The 16,210-nt window shown below is 42.9% G+C and overlaps 1 protein-coding gene and 1 long non-coding RNA gene across 2 annotated transcripts in view; one reads left to right on the top strand and one right to left on the bottom strand.

The window, feature by feature from the left end:
* Positions 1-460, bottom strand: part of CTNNA2 (catenin alpha 2) — a 478,603-nt gene extending 478,143 nt beyond the window's left edge. The window contains exon 1 of the mRNA XM_066548773.1: positions 332-460. The gene's annotated coding sequence lies outside the window, so the exon portion shown is untranslated. The remainder of the gene's footprint in view (positions 1-331) is intronic.
* A 54-nt stretch (positions 461-514) lies between these two features.
* On the top strand, positions 515-9,819 carry LOC136555772 (uncharacterized). The gene is made up of 2 exons (XR_010783535.1): positions 515-700; positions 8,242-9,819. It is a non-coding gene; the product is annotated as an uncharacterized lncRNA (long non-coding RNA).
* Positions 9,820-16,210: the final 6,391 nt, after the last annotated feature.

Here is a 16,210-nt window from a genome sequence, read left to right on the forward strand (position 1 = left end):
TGCGCGAGAATTGAAATTGCATTAAAAAAAAAAAAAAAAAAAGGAAAACCGGAGGGGGGGGGTGGGGGGGAAGGCAAGATTATTATATCTGGAGGGTGAGAAATGTGGGCACGGGGAGAGGGAGCCTGGGGGATGGGGAGGAGTAGAGAAAGGTGGCTAAGGAGAGAAGAAAGGAAAGGAGGACTAGGAAGCGCAGGGAAGGATGAGGGGAAGGCGAGATAAGGGAGAAGGAGGATAAGGAAAGAAGGATGAAAGGAAGGAGGTCGGGAGGAAGGATGAAAGGGAGGAAGGGATGAGGGGAAGAAAGGAGGATGCTTTGCCCTGGCCTCACCTCAGCTCGGTGGGTGGGGGTGGGAGAATCTCTCGCCGCCGCCGCCGCCGCCTCCTCCTCCGCCACCTCCTCCTCCTCCCCAGCAGCGCCGGTCACTGACGGGCCGGGTGTGCGGCGCGGCTCCCTCGCCCGGTCCCCGCCTCCCCGCTCGCCTCGCTCCCTCCTCCCGCCGCCGGCCCGAGCCGCGCTCGCTCGGCTCTGAGGGGAGCCGGGCGCTGCCGCCGCGGCCGCCCCGCCACAGCCACGGGGGGAGGAGGCGGCAGCGCGCCTGCGCCGCCGGGCGCTGCCGACGAGGGAGGGAGGGATGGACCCGCCGCTTTCCCGGCTCCGGGGCCGGCCGTGAGTATGGAGCGGGCACGGCTGCGCCAGGTGCGGGGCTGAGAGCGGGGCACGGGCGCTGCGGGAGCGGGGGACGCGGCCCCGGTGCGGGCGGTGCGGAGCGGGAGGCGCAGGAGCGGCGGGAGGGATGGAGAGGCTGTTTACGAGAGCGGGCTGTGACAGCACGAAGGGAATGGGTTCGCACTGAAAGAGAGGGCGTTTGGATTAGATAATAGGAATAAATCCCTCTGTATTAGGGCGGTGAGGCCCTGGCATAGGTTGCCTAGGGAAGCTGCAGGCGCCCCATCCCTGGAAGTGCCCAAGGCCGGGTTGGACCGGCTTGCAGCGAGCTGGCACAGTGGGAGCTGTCCCTGCCCGAGGCAGGGATGGATCGAGATGGGCTCCGGGGTGCCCTTCCAGCCCAAACCACCCCGATATTCTCTGCAGGCAGTGCCGGCAGCGGGGGCTCTCCGGGCACAGCCGGGTGGCCCGGGAACAGCGCCGGGAGCAGCAGGGCTGGGACGAGGAGCTGGAGACGCTCTCTGGGTGCGCCCCCGTCATGGCCCGAGCGCTGCGTCAGGCGCCTCGCAGGGGAAGGAAGAGCGGTGGGGTATGGATGGACCGTCAGGACTGATGGCAGGAGCCTCGGTTCTCCTGTTCTGTTCAACTGCAGAAACTCTGTGTGTGTCCTTTCTTCCTTGGGTGTTCGGCAGCCCTACCTGACAGGAGGGTGTAGGGTCCCAGGGAGCCAGCGACAGGATGACAGGTCACAGCCTTAAGCTCCTCCAGGGGACCTTCAGGTTGGACTTTAGGAGGGATTTCTTCACAGAAAGGGTGGTTAGACATTGGGATGGGCTGTCCAGGGAGGTGATGGAGTCACCATCCCTGGAGGTGTTTAAGGAAAGACTGGATGTGGCACTCGGGGGTGTTGGGTCCGGGCTGTCCAGGGAGGTGATGGAGTCACCATCCCTGGAGGTGTTTAAGGAAAGACTGGATGTGGCACTCGGTGGTGTTGGGTCAGGGCTGTCCAGGGAGGTGATGGAGTCACCATCCCTGGAGGTGTTTGAGGAAAGACTGGTCGTGGCACTCGGTGATGTTGGGTCGTTGGTTGGACTCAAATCTTGGAGGTCTTTTCCAACCTAATTGATTCTGTGATTTGCTGATTCTGTGCACCAAACACCAGGCTTTGGTCCTCTCTGCAAAGCCTTGCACTTTCATTTCCCCCTTGCTCATCCTACCAACCTTATTTTTTCTTTTTCACTACGCTGGCAGCACCTTCTGCTGTCTCTCTTGGCCAGAACGTGCTGCCACCATCCTGCTCCAAACCCCAGGTGTGGAGGAAGCTCCCTGTGGAGCGTGGGTGTCACCAGGGGATTTTGCCATTCCCATGCAGATCCCACTGACGTGCTGTCGTTCCAGGCATCCTTTGCACCTCTTGTGGCATCCATCTGCTTCCCTGGCTTCTACAGAAACTCACAGGCAACAAGGAGGGGAGGGGGAGGAGTCCTCCCTTGCTTTTACCTTTGCTTGACAGTTTTAGGCTTGCAGGGATCTTGCCAAAACAATTTCCCTGCCTCAGCCTCTATGGGAATGATGCTAGTGGTACAGGTGACTGATGGCCCTCAAGTAGAGGCAGCAGTTTCCAGTCTTTTTCTTCTCTTTTCCCATATAAAAATACAGTCAGGATCTATATTCATTCTTACAGGGAATAAGTGAGGAGTGGAGCTGCATAGGAACCTTCTCTCAGGGACTGAAACTGGGGAAAAAAAATTTCTTAGGCAAGAACTCATTTAAATATGAATTTAAATGTGACCAGATGCTGCATGGCACATACTTGGTGCAGCCATGTAGCTGGAAGTAGTCACAGTCAGTAGTGTACAGAAATACTTGAAATTATTATAATCTCACAGTGTCAGGTGTGAGCAGAGACCATGCTAGGCTTTATGATGAGATGCAAATTCTTGGTGTAAGGCAAACTGGGGGTTTAGTTTGTGCTTTAATAGGTTTGCAGGTGGCACCAAATTCCTTTTCTAGGTACTGTTGTCCTTCCCACCCTGTTAAATGGATCTGTGTGATGTGAGGAAACTGTTACCTACAGACCTTCTGTTTCTTGCCTATATTTTTGTAATCCAAATGTTTTTGGATTGCTTGTTGTTCTAGGTAGGGGCAGTGCCTTCCTTTGGATCTGGCTGATGTATTGTGAATATTAATGGCAACAAGGAAAGTTCCCAAACAGAACATGGTAAATTACCTACTGCTTTATCACCCTGCATTACTTTGCTAATTGAATGTCAGCTAAATGTTCCTTCAGGCATCTGACTGAAATGAGCATGAGCTATAGTGTACGTGTAAGACCACAAATAATAAATCAGCATGATTATGAAAAATAGTATTTCTCCCCTTCACCAGTAGCAAGGCTTCAAATGCATCTCTTGTAAATTTAAACCTAAGGATTCATTCAGCTGGTTTTGTATGTTTTGGTTTAAAGTGTGTCACTTTCAGAAATAAATGAGGTTACTTACCTAGTCCAGATCACTTTTATCTGAGACAGAAGACATGGATTGCTGGACTGTTGCTAAGAGATCTCCCAGAATTCCATGAAGAAATCTGAAGATCTGGAAGAGCTCTGTGAACTTACTTTTTCACGGTCCTGAAGGAAGCTCTGTCATTTCTTTCTTTCCTTTAGGTTATTGAGTGATTTTTGAAATCACTCAATAACCTAAAGGAAAGAAAGAAATTACTCTTATTTTTATCACTGTCTCAAAGGAAAAGAAGAAAACTGAATTTGATGCCACTAAAAGAAAGAAATCACTCTTATTTTTATCACTGTCTCAAAGAAAAAGAAGAAAACTGAATTTGATGCCACTAAAAACTTTGTTTACTAAAAACTGAGATAAGCTGCTAAGCTGCTCAGTGAGTGAGTGTATCTCACACCAGCCAGGGGACAGCTCCAAACAAATGCTTTTGACTCCATGACATCTCCCACTGCCAACATCCAGCCATGGAGAGAGAAGAAACATCACCAAACCAGTGGAGATATTGGGCACTTGGACTAGCAAGACAAAAGGACTGTTCTGCTTGAGGGAAATATGCATGGATGGGTTGTTTTGCCTTTTTTTTTAGTTGTGTATTCACTGTGGAGCTGCCTGTCATGATCTAGAACCCAGTTATTAAGCGGGTTTTGTGCAAGATGAACCCCCCTGACTGTGCCCATCGACCTCCTAAAGGTGGAGCAGCCCTTAGATCTGGAAAGGCCATCAGGGCAGGACTGGGATCATGGATTGAACTCTGTAAGGACAGAGGGACCAACCAGAAGGAGGATGCACAGAATTTGTGGTGTCTTGTGAGCTCTGGGGACAGTTCACAGGATTTACACGGCAGGATGAGCCTCGGGGTTCTCTGAGTGCGTTCCTCTTGGAAGAACTCAAAGCTGTGTGCTCCCTGGGATAACAAGGAAAGGAAATCAAGGGGAGGGTGAGTTTCTCTGCTCAAGGAACTCTGCTTTGGTAAATGTGGCTTTCCAGGCAGATTGTTGGTTCCGGGGTATCTAGCACACAGCAAATTTCAGCACGCAGCAGTCTGGTTTCCAAATGTTAATCTATAGTTTGCTGATGCCCAGACAGATCTGAACTTGACTTTCTGAATCATCTTTGGAATTTTTTTCTCTTTAATAACAATATTAGAAAGGAGGGACCTTGACATGATGTAGTGTAGTGTAAATAATTTTCTTCTGCCTACCATTAAACTCCAGCAAATACAGATTTTCTCCATAAAATTACATGTGACATGTGTTCTCTGACAAAGTTACTTTGATAGTGAGGACAACAGCCTAAAACTTTAATCTTTTCCAGCATGCCAGAAGGAATTACATTGAGGATAGATCTAAAATTAAACTGAACATGTTTATAAATATAATCACTATATTATTTCTTCATGCTAATTCTAGCTTTTTGTCTTTTTTTTTTAAATGTAACAATCAGTTACATTTTTAAAAAAATCTCTTTTTTCCCTCACAACTGGCTTACCTGGACATTTATCTTTTGCTATAATATCTGTCACATAATTTATCCCTTTTTTCTTTTTTTCCTCTGTTTTCTTGTATTTTCCTTGCATCTAAGTACTGTACAATATCAGCTTCTTCAGTTAGACTAAATATTTGACGTGTTTTCAGTCTTACAATAGCTTAGTCTGCTTCTTGAAGCATTACAAACTGTGTTTTTATCTCTACATCTCGCTCTTGGGAGAATACCACAGCAGGAATTTCCCCCCTTTCCCCAGCATAAAGTCTCAGCATTGTCTCTGTGTACACATAAAAAAACCCTCCACACCTTTTACTCATCTTTTCTGTTGTAGAACTTTCTTCTGCACCAAGAGAGATCCTTGCTGAAAACCATTTTGATTGTTTGCTTCAAGAACTTTTTTGAGTTCTTGCATCTTCTGTTATTATCTCAATACCTCTGTGTCAAAATGGGCTTTCTTCACCACCTGATCCTGAATGCCTTTTCCTATTTGTACAGCATTTGTTGCTTTAGTGAAAAAGAGAATTTTGGAGAACAGGGAAGCTAAGACTAGTGAGGGCTTTTAAGGAAAATAATCATTTAAATGATATCTAAGTGAGAGAAATGGAGGAGAATCTATCTCACAGGCAATTCAGACTGAAAGCTGCAGGTGGAACTTGGAATACTTGAAGCTTCTTTTAGGCCCAGTGATGTTTAAAGACAAACCAACTTGCTTTAATGCAGATAATTGGCTACCTGTACTGAAGGCAGGTTGTCAGCAGCTCCCAAAAGGTCTTTCAGTGCCTTGTATAATAAGACATTTCTTTTTAGACTTAACTGAGTGGACATAAATAACCAGGGATTGAGTAACATCACTCTCTGTCCCTGAACACATTTGATTATCTGAATTTCAGTTTGGGTGTGTCATTTTTGACACATTTACTTGAGCACTGTATTGCTCAAGTAAATGTGTCAAAAATATTTCCTGCACTGAATATTTCCTACTGTGCTGGATGTTCCATGAGCAGCACAGTGAGGCCTTTCCATCCTGCAGGATATTTAAATTTAAATTTAAATTAAATTTTATGGAGAGTCACTTTTCACTGTCATATTTTCTGGAAAAATCCCTTTGCCAAGATTTCTCTCCTGGGAAGCTGAGAAGCCTCAGAGAAAAAGGAAAACAATTCTCATCTCATTTGCTTCTCCTGTGTTCTGCTGCTTTGGAATGTGGTTTGGAGATTGTTTATCCAACATGTGAATTGTTTTGACTTAATGACCAATCACAGCCAGCTGTGTTGGGACTCTGGAGAGAGTCACAAGTTTTCATTATTACCTTTTTGGCCTTCTGTAAGTGTCCATTCTCTATTCTTTAGTATAGTTTAATACAGCAGTCTTTAATATAATATAATATCATAAAATAATAAATTAGCCTTCTAAGAACATGGAGTCAGATTCATCTTTCCTCCCCACGATGGGGGACCCCAAAAATACCACAGTCACTCGCAAGGTGGGCTGTGACACAGAGGCCTCTGCCACCCCTTGCTCTGGCTCAGAAGAACCTGCCAGGCTGAACATCCAGGGACTTAGCCTGCCTCAGACCCTTGAAGAGACTTGCAGGCAAGCAGCAGATGCAGTTTGCTTGGAAAGAACCACAGGAGGTCTGTCTATTAATGCCAGAGAGGATGGGGCAGATACCTTCACTGCTTTCAGAAAGCTGAATTTAAAAATTCAGAAGAAACACAGAGAGTACGCCTGCTGTTTGCTGGTGTTGGACTTAGATCAATGCCCACCAGAGCAGGCTGTTAAAAGGCCTTTTCCTTAAAGAGTTTCTTCTGAAAACCATAGGAACGGGCTTTAAATTTTGTTAAAATTTTCCTTTGAACTTCAGTTGATGCCACCAATTATCAGAGCAGGGGGTTGTGTGTTAGTGGAGATCATCTGTCACCTTTAATTGCAAAGACACTTTGCAGTAGATTCATAGAGTTATTTCGAAGGGGGATAGAGAAAGAAGGGTTTAGAAGTTTTGCATATATTCAGAGAATGTGATATAAAATTTGGAATATTCAGTTCAAATACCATAACTTCTTTTTCTCACATTGATAAAATGAATATATTTCTGTCTCAAAGACCGAGACTCAGGGAAATGTATCTTCTCTGCTCTTCTTCAACAACTAACTTGACTTCTTTAAAGCTGCCTCCATTTCTCTTACCTCAGAGCTTTTTTAATTGTACATATATGAGAAAAAAAAATCATTTTCTCTCTCTCCTCAGAGCTCTTCTTTCCTCCAAGCCCCTTGTTCAGACAAGCAGCTCTTAGGCAGAGGGTTCTGTTTCCCACGTTGACCCCCACCTTCGAGCTGTTTGTCTCCCATCTGTTGTTTGTAAACACTTCATGCCCCGTGCTGCTGATGTTGTCAGCTCCTTGAAAAACAACTTCTATTTTCTTATGTTTGCACACTGCATCAAAACAACAGGAAATCTGTCCATGCCTGGGAAGCCCACGCAACGCCAGGATCGTTGTTTTCTTGCTGGGGATCTCAATTAAGGAAACTTGTCAGAGGTAAACAGTGATGATGCAAGCTGTAATTCAGTGTGGTTCATCTGTGCACAGAATTTGTGTTCTGGGAGTCTTGGCCAGGAGGGAAGAGCAAGGAGAGGGAGATGCAGATGCCAGAGGAGGAGGGAGCTGGGCTGAGTGTGTGAGAGAAGGGACAGGAGGTGGCAGAGGAATGAGGCAGAAGGTGAACAGATTAAGAACTGCAGGATGTATTTTTGGCTCATGCCTTTGCAGAACTAGGTAAAAGTTGTCTTCTGGAACTTCCCTGTCACCAGAATCCCTTTCTTTTCCCAGCCAAAGAAAAGCATAGGGAGAAGGATTAATATCCAGATCTTAATGTAACTGTCACAAATTAAGATTGACTCCAGAATGGTCAGTGTGAGGGGCAGAAGGGTTTCCGTGCTGCCACGGCTGCACATCCACTTCAGGAACTATTCTGCTCTTGAAGAAAGCAGCCAATGGATTTGCTCCACTTGAGGGAAGTTACTGCCCTCAAACCTTCTGCTTTTTCCACTATTACATCTTCCTGTGCTTTCTACACCCAGGTGGGATGGAGAGCTGTCCAGTACTTGCTCATCACAGTGAAAATTGCTGGATTCCTCAGTATCCCAGTCCTGTTCTTCCATGTCCTGAGGATTGGGCTAAATTTTGATCCTTTCTCAGGCCTTATTATGCAATCTCCTGTGGCCTTTATGAGATTTATAGAGGACAGAACATGACAGGGATTATTTCTATCTGATATAATGTTACATGTTGGTAGTCTAGAATAAGAAACTCGGGTTTAGAAACTTTTCTACTTGTTTATAGTTTCTGGTTTGCTCCACATCAGTGGTTCTCTGTGCTTAAAAAGGGTTAAAGCAGATGGTTGTGATATATTGTTACCTAATGAGAAGAAATGCAATCAAATTTATTTTCTATCTTTTGAGCACAAAGCAGTGACCAAGATTCGTTTCACTTAAAATAATGTTTACAGGAATCATTTCCCATGTCTTAATGAATGTAAACTTTCTAATTCCTTTTTTTTTTCCTCTTGACAGAAGCCCAAGACAATGCTTATCCTTCCAGTAACTCCTGTAAAAAAGCACAAGAGACCTTGAACAAAAACATGGCCTGAAGAAAGTTAATGAAGTTGTTAATAGTCTGTGTCACAAATGAGAAGACTGTGGATGATTCTGGTTTCTTCCTTCAGGCCTTGATGAGTCATGAAAATGATAGAAAGCTAATTTTTCTAATGGAGCAGGTTCTGTAAGTAAAAGAAGAGGAAAAAAATCAAGGAAAAAACTAAAATACAGACATCTGATGACAGGAGCTACTACTGGTGGTGACCAGTGTGTTGTAAGCTGGAATTTTCATTAATCTTAATGGATGTTTTGGCCTAATTTACAGAGTCTTCCTTGTTAATTAACTTTTTAAGAAAGGTCAAACCCTTTTTTTCCACTAAAGGTCATGTACTTCAACCAAGAAATCTTTTCTCATCTACAGAACAATGCAGCACCATAAAATTCAGGTGGTTTTCATTCTGAACATATTAATGGATCATGAGCAATATGCATGGAGTATTCCACACCCCTTTGCCCTGTCCTCATTAAATAATTCCTTTTTGTGTTTGTGGGTGTGAATGATCCCAGGGTTATGCAGTTATCCAGCAGCAGGCTCATCCTCTGGAGCCTGGGGATGGAGGTAATTCCACAGAGAAGGAAAATGACGTTCCAAAAACCCACATGGACCTGAGAATTGTGTGAGAAGAATGCTCCTTGTGAAACAAGGGTGCCACATTTAGATAAAAACCTTGATTTTGGTATCAGAAATGCTGTGAACATTTCAGTTCATTGAAATGTTTGTTGAATTATGCAGCTTTATTGCTTCTGAAAGTGTTTGTAGCTCTTGGTCAGTCAGGTCAAGTGGTACCTAAGGGCTCACAGGCCTTACATCAAGCACACCTAAAACAGGAATGGCACTGCAGGAATATTGACATTTTCAAATCATTCTTCCTATTTAAATAGCAGCTGAATGAACTGCCCCTTAAAAAAACCCCCAAAAAACCTAAAGAAAGAAAACAGAAAATGTTTTTTCATTAAATTGGTGAACCTGCTCAGAAATATTGAAGGGACACAGCAAACCAGAGTGGTCACAGGACTTGCACTAATGTGGGGGAAAAAAACTACCAATATCCTAATTGGGGAATTTCTCTGACAGGAAACTAGGATCCATTCCACTTCATGATTTCTTCATGCAAACTACATGAAATATTTTATAAAACCTGAGTGATTTCCATAACAGAATTTTGGCAATTTAAAGCAAAACATTTTGCTATGACAGTTCCTACAAATCTTTTAGCTTTATTTTGTATTATAAATATGTCAAAATGAAGCCATTTCTGTCCAAACAAAAAATTTCCAGGCTTTAAAAAAATATTTCTTATTTGCCACAGTCAAGATGAAGACTAATTTCAAATGCTGTAACTTGGATCTGCATAACCATAAACCCACAAGGACATAGCTTTAGTCTTATAAATAAGTAATGTCATTAGATACAGTATTCTTATTTTAATTGACTCTGTTTGCTACTCTGTATAGCAGTGATTGAAAAATAAAATTCATTTAACATTGGTGAAACCTTTTCTAGTGGTTTCTGAACTGGAAGTCAACAAGCACAAGCCATTGCCAACAATGTTATTGGTTTTGGGGTTTGTTTCAGTAGTAAAATCTAAGTGAAATCAAAGTGGATACAGGGAATTGCATCTAATCCTTTGTCAATAAGAATCAGGTGAAATCTCAAAGACATAAAACTAGCACAGGTTTATCATGCAGACATCATTGATGAAACCCCACATAAGGAACTCATTTCATTTTCTGCAGGTGGACCACTGTAAGTAAAAAAAGTGTCTTTTTGTGGGGGATATTTACCAAGTTGGCAGTTGAGTCTTTTCCTTCAGAGGTATTGAAATGACTGGGTATTTTCAGATTTGGGATTTTTTTTACATCAGAAGAATAGATGGAGAAGGAGTTGGCAAAGATAGAATTTATTTGTGTGAGGCAATAAAGTTGCTGAATTACAGTTCATGCAATTTCTTAAATTGAAATTCATATATATTCCTCCCTTAAATTAACCCAGATGTGTCCTATACATGAGTTAAGCATGGGTTTAATCACAGATTATCAACTGATGCATCTCCTCAGAGGGGCTGACATCTGCCTTGCTTTGTGCTGTAGTCTCTCAAAGTGATTCAAGAACTACAACGTGGCAGAAATAAATACTTGAATTTTGTCAGAAAAAAAGTAGAAATCATTTGATTAGTGGCAGTTTATTTTCTGGTGATGTGAAGTTGCTGAGAAAAAAGGAAAAGGGAACATCCCAAAGCGTGAAACAAGCAGAAACCACACTGAAATAAAAGCAACAGAGGGTAGAATATTCTGAAAAAGCATCTGGAAAAGAGCAGATTTAAGATCAAGGAGATGAGGAACTGCAGGAGCCAGTGGTACCTACATTTTTTCAGCACATGGTGAAAGGCTTTATGCTCAAAGAAATAGAACACAGACTTTTCTCTTGGTCTTTTCTACCCCAAGCCATGGAGCTGTCTCAGTTACATAAAGCGTGGAAAAGTGCTCAGTAGAACTGTGATGAGATGTCACAGAGCCCTGTGAAAAGTGATTCTAATCATGAAATTTTAGGAAAAACTCCTGGTTTGTTGTTTTTTTATATATTCAAGCTCTAGCTAACTTCACTCTTTCCTCCCACCCACACACACTGACATTAATACAACTTTTGCAATTGAGTTGAAGGACCAAGATACACTTATTTTATACTTTTATTTTAATGCTTCAATATTTTTTTTTTCCCCTTAGCCAGTTATAAATGCATATGGGTTTGGGAGATTTTGGAGTAATAGGGAGTAAAATTGAAAGTGCTTCTGGGAAATTGCTTATTTATATAAAGCTGATGAGAAAACAAGTGTTTTATGGGGAGCCCTGAGTCTCTTAAAGGATATTTGGCTCAAGGACAGGGTACTTGCTGAGCACAAATCTAGGTGTGTCTGTTATTGCACTGCTTTGTGCTGGGAGTGGAAAAACAACATGTATCAGGTGCTTTTTATCATATATTTATTTTCTCTAAATGCCAGTATGTCTTGGTAGTATACAGAGTGATTCTGTGTCCAGATTTCTGCTGTCACTAAGACAATCAGCTGGGTTCTAGACATGGAAAATACATTTAAAACTGGGAGTCAGCTTGTGTAGCACAGCTCCTTTCAAGGCTCAACAGGTGTAAATGAACCAGTAAAAAAAGACATGAGTGCTAAGAATATCAGCAACTGCTGCACTAGATGTGATCAAATGATAACTGCTGCACTAGATGTGATCAAATGATAACATTTGAGGCAGCAGGGTCATAGAAATCATAAGAGCAAATGACAAAAAAAAAGATGTTCCAGAAGATGTGGAAAGAATCAACAAAAAAAGCAAAATTTACCATTTAGCGTCTGATTTTCTGAAGGTGAGTGCCAATACAGGGCATCCCACAAGGTGCTCAACTCTTTTGCTGATAATATCTCAATTTACCCAAGAGTAAAATGCTGTCAGAGTAGTTCAAACCTGTGATTTATTTGACACTGTAAATGCTTTTAAAATCTTGCTAATGATTTAAGAAAAAGACATGGAAACAAGCAGAAAAAATGAGCATTATCTAAAGTCAGTGTGGGTGTGGTGCCTTGACCCATTTAGACTATTAAGAAATATGCTGCATTAAAGTATTGAATATATTTTTTCATTATGTATTGAGTGGCCAAAAATATCTTAAGAGCCTTTTAAGGTAATGTATAATAACATCTCTTCCCCAAAAGTGGGTCAAGGCTTACGTAGTCTGCATTTCCAACGTGGGTCCCTCTTAAAAGGAAAATCCCAAAGGTACAGAAGGAGCTAACACAGCAAAAGAGTCCAAATCCTGTATTTTGTGATATCCTTTGACCTTGGTCTGCCTAAACTCAGAGCAACGGATGTGGTCTAATATATATTAATGGCAAATTATCTTGAAATATTTTTCTTTGGTGCTGCAAAAGTGCAATAATTTGATGATTTTGTGTACTGGCTCCTTATTTTTTTGCCTCCTGATAAAAACTCCCTGTTTCCCATTAAAAGAGTGAGAGGAGGGAGGCTCCAGGCTACTGCCCACAGCACAGGGTGGTGTAAGAATAAAGGAATAATGTGCTCTGAATGTGACATTACAAAGCACCTAATGGGATTAGCAGGGGTGAAAAGGGAAGGAGTGAGCACAAGTTGCCACAAGATCCTCCACTTGCTCACTTAAAACCTTAATTCTTGTGCCTGTTATTAGTTGCAGGGAATTATAAAGCTGTAAATTACATGGTAATTTGATGAGTTACACCTGCATGGACATCAGATAGAGGTTGAAATTGTAAAAGTCAGATATTGAGCAAATAAGCTTAAATAATACCCTGTTATGCATCTCACATCTCCCTTCTTGGACATTTTTTGCAATGTTATTTCCAACCAATAAGTATCAGGAGTGTGATGCCGATTTTTGCCCCAAAAGGCGAGAAATTACTGCTTAAGAGACTCAGTCAAATAAGCAGGAGGTATTTTATTACGACGTCGGAGAAATCCTAAAATGGGATTTCTAAATCTTTACAGCAAAAGCGTACCTTTTTATACAGTTTTAGGTTTGGGATTACATCATATTCATGCATATACATATGGGGAGTGGTGTAGGCGGAGCGTGGGCGGGGACTTCTCTTTTGAGGATCTTCTCAGGGGTCGTTCCGGTCGGCCTTCATCAGCTTCGAGGAGTCTTCCTCTTTAAACTTTTGAACCTCTCCCCAAATTTGGTCAATTCCCGGTGTAGTTGGCTTAGTCTCCAGGCCTTGGCAAGGGTCTCAGGGTCAATTTGACATGTTGGCCCTAAACGTGCTTTACCCAGCAGTTCTTAACTTATCACTGTCTGTCCTTATCTCTTCCCTGTCATTGTGTTCCATACCTTACTCAATTTATTGCTCTATGTGATTTCCTAACATTGAATATTTCCCATAACTGCTTTATATTCTATGCTTTAACCCATCATCTCTTGAAAGTAACTGTTTTAGGGGCTTCATTTCCCTCCTTTTCTTATAACTTACGAATTCTTTCGTCAAGTTCTAATCCTTCGGGGCGTTGATACGCCCGCACCATCGCCCAAATCATTTGGATCTTACTCATCAAGGATTTCAGCCTCCACCACAAGCATAGGTTCATAAAAGTCAGTATAAGCATTGCTATAGTTAAAATTAGTATCGGGTGTACCAGGTAATGAAAGACCTGTGTTGCTGTTGGGGAAAATCCTGTGAAAACGTCCCACTAGTGATGTTGGCCTACTTGTTCTACTTCAGTCAGGATGTTTTTTATTCTTTCTGAGTTGTGCTCTACCTGTAGGACCATGCGCTTAACTGTTTGGTTCACTTTTTGCACCAGTCTTCTTACTTCTGGATGCACGAGCATCGCCTTAAGAACCTCGACATCCATACCTATCTGTAATTTTGGCAACTCATGATACAGGTAGTAGTCTGCATTAATTAGCTGCTGGGTGGTTATAGGAGCGGTATAGTTAAAATCACAACCTATAATCTTGGTAAAATTACATATACAAAAGTTAGTATTGTCTTGGCAACTATCTACAGTTACGTTACTGCAAGCTGTTCTGACGCAGGCGCATCCATTCTCTACATAATAAACCTGCGACCGTACTCTATTGTGTGGAAGCATTTCAAAAGTGCATACACTATTTTCAGCATCTAAGCATAAATCTTCTGTTTCTACTATAGCATTTTTACATATGTATCCTAGTTGCCCCCTAGGAATACATGCTTCTGTACTAACAGACTGCCACTTATTTTTGGCGTCATCATAACTCGCCCAAACATTATGATCTACTGGCCTAACAAGGACATTCTGATGTATGGTCCCTAAGGTAAGGATAGGGAAAATCGCCCTTTCCTCTGCAGCACTGATGGTAAGAACATAGGCTTCAATGTGCTCATGCTGTGGTACATAAGTAAAGTTTACTAATTGCCACCAGGCTTGATGGTCCCTTTCAAATTGTGTAGTATGACTATCCTTCAATATCGTTTCTCTTATTTCCTGGGACAGCGTTCTTGACGTTCTTTCTCTTATTATCCCTGCTGCCACTGACTGTACCCACTGTTGTGTTTGTGTGCATTGGATAGCAAGCGCAATTTCCTTGCTAATGTTTCCTGTATAGCCGGCAATTCTAGCAAAATCTTCAGCAGTGTGATTTGCTACCAGGGTTAGTAACCTAACTACCAGTGATTGTGTTTCTGCCAATGTAAGCATGGATGAACTCAGGGGCACTTTAAGTTTTCTTAAGTTGGTGGTGACAGTACTCAATTTGTTAACCAATACTTCTTGATCTATGGTATTCAGTATTCCAAATCCAGTGCCGACCCATCCACTTATATCCCTTTGCGCCCGCCTGTGATAAGACCTAGTAGCTAGCCATGCCTCCCATCCTTTAAGGCCTTGTTGTATGAACGGTTGACAGTCCTTTTACAGATGGGTAATGTTAGTCTGAATATTCATCTGCACCTTTTTCAGAGAGTACGTGGGGTCTAGCAGCAGTTTCAGTTCATCTGACCTCCTTACTACCTGGGGCCCGATAAAGGTTAAGTTATGCACCTTTCTACATTCAATTGGTGGAGTAATTTCTTGGGGCAAGTCTAAATTTGGATATAAGGAGATCACGTCTTCCGGTGATGCCACTTCGTATCTGGTAACACGTCTGGGGAAACTAGTACCCTGTTCCAGCGTTTTCGACTCCCTTTCACATGCGAACGTCATCGACTGATCTAATCTAAATGCCATCTCACACTGTGCTTTCCCTTCCTCGGGACCGCTAGATGCTACGATCTTTCCCACAGGAAAGAGGAGAGGGTGAGGGTCAAAGGTTATATTTTGAGGATGTAGTTCCCCAAGTGAATCTTCTCTATAAATTACCGAGTTTCGGGGTTGTGATCCAGGTGGGTCTTCCCTGAAGTCACTCCACAGACATGAAATTGGGCCCTTTTGCTGGATCCAAACGGTGGGCTTGCCCATTTTCACTGGACTAAAGGTAATCAGATTATGTTCAAAAGTTGGCATCAAGGGTTGGATTGTTAATACCAGCCGCCTTGTTTTTCCTTCTACTGGGTCAAGTTCCCGGCACCCAATTTGGATTTGATCTCCCTTCTGTGCCACTAGGTATGTCCGCTTATCCCATTCCTCTTTTGGGTATGGCTGATTGTTACATAAGGCATAAACCTCGAAATAGGGCCCCTTCATCCCTGACTCCGGGTGAATGCACTGGTGTGCATTGGACCATGGGTCTATTGGGGCAGAGTTTCGAGGAAAAACTACATTCTGCCCGAATTGTATGGATGTTAGAAAAATAACTATCATAAGTATGGTTTTCCCCATTGATCTTCCTACCATTTGTATTTCCTTAGTGTGGGTGGTGCTGGATTCTCAGAAGGCTCCACGTCCAAGGCAGGTCTTATCCATTTAGCTGGGATCCAAAGAGAACTTGGCTGGCATTCATATGGAACCCCAAGGGTCTGATGATCAGGATAGTAGGGGTCTGGAGTGGAATCCGGGTCACGGTGTCTACTCCTCTTGTTTACTCCCCGGTGCTTTCTTGACCCGTGAGTAATGGATCCACGTAGGTCGCTCCTTGATTCGAACCACGGTGAAGGTGGTCAGCAGCACTTGGAAAGGTCCCTCCCACTTTTCTTGTAGGGGTTTTCCTAAAAGATTCTTAACATACACCCAATCACCCGGATTAAAAGGATGCAACTTACAGTTAGGTTGTTTAGGTTGGTGGTCAATCACCACCGCAGCATTCTTGTCAAATTGCTTCCCCACCATAATCACATAGTCATAAATATACTGATTACCTATTTGATCTACAGCGTCCCCATTTACAGTTTGCATAGCATAAGGTCTGCCGTACAGAATTTCAAATGGGCTT

This window comes from Molothrus aeneus, chromosome 4 (assembly GCF_037042795.1).
Source record: "Molothrus aeneus isolate 106 chromosome 4, BPBGC_Maene_1.0, whole genome shotgun sequence".
Lineage (NCBI taxonomy): Eukaryota > Metazoa > Chordata > Aves > Passeriformes > Icteridae > Molothrus > Molothrus aeneus.